This window comes from Psammomys obesus, unplaced genomic scaffold (assembly GCF_907164565.1).
Source record: "Psammomys obesus unplaced genomic scaffold, mPsaObe1.curated_primary_1811, whole genome shotgun sequence".
Classification (NCBI taxonomy): domain Eukaryota; kingdom Metazoa; phylum Chordata; class Mammalia; order Rodentia; family Muridae; genus Psammomys; species Psammomys obesus.
This window is the reverse complement of record NW_026596162.1, coordinates 15,965,668-15,971,923: the sequence shown is the minus strand read 5'-3', so window position 1 is coordinate 15,971,923 and position 6,256 is coordinate 15,965,668. Positions and strand designations below refer to the sequence as shown.

Sequence of the window (6,256 nt, the reverse complement as noted above, 5' to 3'; positions counted from 1 at the left end):
ACATCAGGAGTGCAGACAACATCCAGGTGTGGCACAGACACCTTCACAAACGGCGTCTGCTTGACCCCAGGCACTCCTCAACCTCTGGAAGCTTTGGCCTGTGTTTTCAGAAAGAATTTGCTCAACTGTTGTGACAAATGTCATGTTTCAAAATTAGTTTCCTTCCTGGCTCCATTCAATATCCATTCTTTCAACAAAACCTGACTTCATTTATTTATTTATTTATTTATTTATTTATTTATTTATTTATTTTATTTATTTATTTATTTTTCTCCTAACTTGACAAAGACATACTTCTGGCCGTGAAAGACCTACACACTTACAGAAGTAATCGGAATCACAATGGCTATTCACCATGTCCTCCAGAGGAATTCGGCTTGCTAACCTCCACTTTTCTCATGTTTTCCACATCGGCTCAAGGTTTTCCAGAGGTGGTGTACCCAGCCCATGGTATTCAGCTTAGCAGTTAAAACTCCTGAAGATACAGCCAGGCCTGGGCTTCCCAGAGAGACCACCGTTTCCCTCTCTCAGGCAGTAGAGCATGGGTATTGGTGGAATACACTGATTTAGAATGTAGCTGTCTAACTGCTGCACTGGAGGAGAAGACCATCTCTTAGAAAGCATGATTCAAAATACATCCACATGGAAGAAGCCACAGACGTTCTATTGAAAATACGAAGGTAAACAACCATGGAGATAGAAGGCGTACGGGAAATGCGCCCAGCAATTATGACACAGGCGATGGCATTGCTGAGTACCAACCCACTGGCCTGGATATTTTTAAGGTCCATACAGAATGCAAAACAGACACCGTGAGCACCAAGAAATATAGCCAACACACTCCTCAAGGGCTTTCTGCAGTTCTTAAGATATGTGCAGCCAAGCTGAAGAGCCCCTGACAGACTGGAGCAGGACAGAAGACAACTCCAGGGTGGAGGCAGGGGGTGTTAAGAAAAAGAAGAAGAAGAAAATGGAACTGAGAGATAACACGGTGTATTTTTTGACTTGTGGAAACTTGTATTGAGAGGTTTCGATTTGATGTCATAAAGTTGAGCAGAAAGTGATATTAGGTTCAAAGCCAAGACAAAGTGTTGCCCTAGGAATAGCAGAGAGGGGTAAAGGAGGGACAAGCCAGGACACAGGATGGAACAGCACAATGGCTTGGTCTATTTTTTTGCTGCTATGACAAAATACCAAAAGCTCAGTACTTAGGAGACCCTTATTGTGCTCACATTTTTGGAAGTCCAAGACAGGGTGGTTCCATCTGTTTAGCTGCTGGTATGGCCCTGTGAGCCACAGAATAACAAGGCAGAAGGTACCTTGGCCAGAGTCATGAGTGAGGAAGAGATCATATATAGAGAGACAGGAGCCAAAGACCACTGGGTTGCTGTTTAACTGAAGAACTATGCTAATGTCTCCTGAGGACCTACACCCCACCATCCTACCCACCAGCTAGGACCCACACCTCACCGTCCTACCACCAGCTAGGACCCACACCCCACAGTCATGCCTACCAGCTAGAACCCACCTAGAGTACAACTGCCTTTCAGCAGAGGCTCTCTAAGCCAAGTACACTGACCTTTGGGGCCACAGGCAAACAATTCAAACCATCGAGTACTCAAGGGGTCCTGGTGTTCATAGCTGACAAGGCTGTCAACCCTGAAGGCTCACAGGAGCACTCGGCAGGGAACACAGTGGGGAAGGACAGTGGACTCTAGCCAGGTCTTCAGAGTGGAGATGCCATGACCAAGTGTGGACTCAGCAAGCCACAAATGATAGTAAACACCTTCAGTAAACACTTGCTGAAATCCCTTGAGCCCAAGTCACAGAATAATTAGCATTGGAAGGTATAGGAGTCTGGATTATGCCCACCCCTCATTCTCAGATGTGTTGTTTCAAGTTGATACATAAAATGAACTAGCCAGTATGCCTTGTGTGAGCAAATGAAAGCTTCCAAAACAAAAAGCTTGCTTCCTGGAAGCAGGACTATGGAACAGAAAGATACAAAGACAGCTCAGGAACTGTCAAGTGATTGACAAGAGGCTGATTTAGATAGAGCAAGAGTCCATCAGTCAGCCCTACAGACAGTAGTAACTTCCACAGTGGGTATTCCAGCACTTCTGCAGACATGCTGAACCTACACAAGCTCATCAGTATTGGAATTATGGATTCTGATAGCTATCCTGAGCCCTTCCTCTTACTTCCCTCCTCACAGCACCTGGCTCTGTGTACAGGTGTCTGTCCCATCTTCTCTAACCAACCTTCTCCAGCAGGCTCAATCTCCCCCACACCTGTGTTCCCCCCAGGCCTGAAGCCCGAAGGCCATCCTAGGAGCACAGGGCACAACACAGCTTCCAGGGCCAGGACTCTGTATGTGGACAAAGGGGTTCCTTTGCTTTTCCCAACTGTCATCTCCCCACCCCAACTAGCCACCAAAACATCCCAAAGGTACCCACTTCCCTCCCCTACCCCAAGTTTCCAAGAGATAAAAGATGAAGAAAGGGCCCCTTTGGTTCTACAACACTGATCACAATATAAATCAAATACGCTTTCTTTGCCTGTCTTTGGGTTTTAATCATATTTGACTATATTTAATATTTAAATTCAGGCAGTGAGTTTTAGAAGATGCAGAGCAGGTGTTTGTTTTGTTTTGTTTTGTTTTTGAGGCAGGGTCTCGTGTAGCTCAGACTGGACTCAAACTGGGTAAGTATCTGAGGCTGTCCTTGAACTTTTGCTCCTCTCTTCACTTCCCAAGTGCTAGGATAATGAGAATGTGCTACCACATCCAATTTATTTGGTGTTGGTAATGTCACACACGTTAGGCAAGTGCTCTATTGACCAAGTTATGTCCCTAGCTACTTCCTGCTCTCCATTACTCCCTTTTCTTTTCTTGTTTCTGTTTTTCTCTTTCTAAACAGTTTTTCACGTAGTCCAGGCTGGCCTCAGTCTTGCTTATAGCGCACTCTCAAACCTCCTGTCTCTGACTCCCAATTGCTATGACTACACCTGCCTACACAATCCATTATTGTAAAAGGTTATTTAATTTGACGTGCAGGTGTGTGTGACTGTACATCTGCGCACAGTCACGTGTCCCTGTGGAAGCCAGTAGATGGAGTGGAGTCCCCAGGAAATGGAATGATGTATGGTTCTGAGCCTCCGTGTCGGAGCCGGGAAATGAACCCTGGTCCTCTGCAAATGCAGGAAGTGGTCTTACCTGCTGAGCCACCTCTAAGAATAAATAATTGATTCTTAAGAGGAAACAAAACAAAGTGCACACACACACACACACACAGACCCCCAAATGGACCCAAGCTAACATTTTTGTCAATATTATAATCAGATGAAAACGCCCTTGAAAAATATATAAAATGTATGAACATTAGTAAAATCCAATCAACTTAGCGATTATTTTAATCTCAAGCAACCTTTCCATAGGAAAACCTTTTAGGCCTAGTGTTCACATATTAGGTTGAAGATTATATGGTATAAAATCCGACTAAGGTAAACAATTAAATTAGATCATTGTGACTCTGCCTTCTACTATAACAAGAAAAAAATCTAACTCGTGGAAGATATGTGTGTTCACGTGTGTGTGGGTTTGTCGGTGTGTGTATCAAAGCTTATAATTCTATTTTCCACCACCCATTTGACATAACACGGATACAGAAACAGAGAAGATGGCTGAAAGCTGCAAAGGAGGGTCAGCTGGGGCGGCTGGAAACAGGTCCACACGGCCAAAGCTGAGAGGCTGCGCACTGGCTAGCCTCTGAAAGGAGGTCTTGCCGGTCCTTGGGCAAAGGGAACAAAAACAGTCACGAAGGCGCAGCCGCAGAGGGAACCAGAAACTTGTCTTCCAGGACTGTGAGGGATGACCACGCCCCTTCCTGAACAAGCTGCTGCTCTCTCCTGAAGTCACAGGAAGGATGGGAATAGGTCTCTAAAGGATGAAACCAACTACTCTTGCCCGGACTACTTGGGATTTAACTGAACTGCTGGGACATCCGGTGGACCCTAGCTATTTCCTGTGCCCCAACAAAGAGGCACTGCCTGCTAGGCACTGGAAGGGATGGGGGGGGGGGGTCCCACTGTAGACACACTTGACTGCCAAAAGCACGGAATCAATACAGACCCAACCCTGAGCCTCAGCGCTGAAAAGCAAGGCTTGTTTTTTTCTCTCACCAAGTTTTAAGGAACCCCACTGAGCGACAGCACCTGGCCTAGGCTATTCCCCGCAGAACACAGACACTGCGAAGCGTGAAGAAATACTGGTGCCTGGGAGGAAAACACTGCCCGACAGCGCCAGAGCGGTCACAAGCAGCGGAGTTCCTGCTCACACACACCCGCCTAAATTCTAAATGTAAACCTTGAATCTTGAAAACCCCAAAATCCCAAACACGTGGGATGATCGAGGGACAGTCTGCTGGGAAAATTCTACCGAAGGGCCTTCGCTTTAAAATCAAAGCCCGACCCTGAGAGATCATACCTACTGTAGACTGTTACATACGGCTTTAGAAACACCAAAGAAGCATTTCGTGCAAAAACAGCAATAAAACTGTAAATTTTAAAAATCAAACTTCACGTCTCAGGGGTGAAATATATTCCCAGAATATATTTCTCACTTTTATTCTAACTTAAAACATTCTTAAAAATCATTTTAAAGATTTTTTTTTATTAAATCTGGCATATCTAAGCATCTCAAATACAGAATTCAAATCAATCTGTTTTTCTGCAAAATTCTCCTAAATCTATTTTTTAAATTATTGATTAGGACAGAACAAAATGACTTGGTGAAATAATTTCAAGTGACAAAAAAATTATGACTTAAAACGTTTGCTGTCTTGTAAGTGTTTTAAACCTTTTTACTCAAATATAAATATGCCCACACAGTATTTGAACTGCCATCGCTGACACTCAATTTTAAAGCTGCGCTGCGAAGGCTTGATCTCAATACTCCAGGAATGCCCCGGCATCATCCCTTCCCCCCCTCCAACACACAGCATTTTTTTTTTTAATATTAAAAATCAGAGGCGGCCACCGGTCCATCTCTTTATATCACACGCTGAATATGCTTCAAAAGATTAAAAAAAAAAAAAAAAAAGACGCCAAGGAAAAGAAAAATACCCCGAGTCGAGAATTTTACTTAACTTTGAACACAGTCGTTGATCAGTCAGGTTTTGTCTTTTTTAAAAAAGTTTCCCCCCAAACGGGAAGCTGACTGACTTCTCCAGCTCTTTCAACTCCGTGGACTTTCAAAGGGGTGAGTCTCCTCGCAGTGGCTTTTAGGTGGGGTTAGGCTTGGGGAGCCAGACTGGTATACGCTCAAAGGTACAGTTTAGAGCCTTCGTCTAAAGGGTCTGGAGAAGTGACTTCACGGAGGAAGTCGGCCAGGCAGGGCGAGCTGGCTGGCCTCGGTGAAGCTGCTCTTCCTCACCTACCGCATTTCAGAGGCTCCGGCGCTCCGCGTCGACTCAGGGGCGCGCCCGGAGGCAGTCCCTGGTCTCAAACGCCTGGGGACTCCGCATCGCTTCGGCGGCGCGCGCCGCGGCGGTCCCGGGCTTCGCCGATCGGCCGGGCGGAGGGCACAGCGGAGAGGCGGAGCTCTGGGCTCGGCCCCGCGGGCGGCCGCGCTCCCCTGCGCCCCGGGCGCGCGCCTGGCACCCAGCGTCCCGGTCCCGTGTGCCCAGGCACGGCAGCTCGGCGCTCAGGCGCAGCCATCCGAGCTCGGCCGCGGTCCAGCCGGGGCTAGCCGGGGTCCGGCGCCTCGGGGAGGCTGAGGCCCTGCGCTGTGGCTCCTACCTGGGCAGGTGGCCGCGTCCAGCCCCTTCTCCTCCTCCCTCCTCCTGTTGCGCCGCCGCCGCCTTCTCCTGCTCCTCCTCCTGCCTGGAACGCACGGGTCCCCGGTTCTCCCCGCCGCTTCCTCCTCCGGGGGAACTTCCTCAATGCGCCCCGGCAGCTTCCTTCGCCGTCCCGAACCTGAGACACATAGCACCCCGCCCAGAATCCAGCAGAGTTAGGCAGCGCCCGAAACCGAGCCAGGCCGGGAAGTACCCCGCGATCCGGAATAGTGACGCCCCGAACCCGGGCTAGAACGGAGCAGCACGCTGAACCGAGCCCGAGACAAGTAGGACCCCGAACCTGGATGAGGCAGCACCACCAAACCGAGCCGGGGACGGGCAGTACCCGGAACCTAGTCAAGCAGCACCGGAACTCGAACCTGAGCTCCAGACCCCCAAACCCCAGCAGATGTTACCCTGAG

The 6,256-nt window shown here is 48.3% G+C and overlaps 1 protein-coding gene across 3 annotated transcripts in view; it reads right to left on the bottom strand.

The window, feature by feature from the left end:
- Syk (spleen associated tyrosine kinase) overlaps nt 1–5,854 on the bottom strand; it is a 66,305-nt gene extending 60,451 nt beyond the window's left edge. For 2 of the 3 annotated variants that reach the window (XM_055595269.1, XM_055595271.1), the window contains exon 1: nt 5,797–5,854. The gene's annotated coding sequence lies outside the window, so the exon portion shown is untranslated. Of the gene's footprint in view, nt 1–5,435; nt 5,507–5,796 lie in introns of those variants that run through there. The other variant, XM_055595270.1, reaches the window with a different exon arrangement.
- Nucleotides 5,855–6,256: the final 402 nt, after the last annotated feature.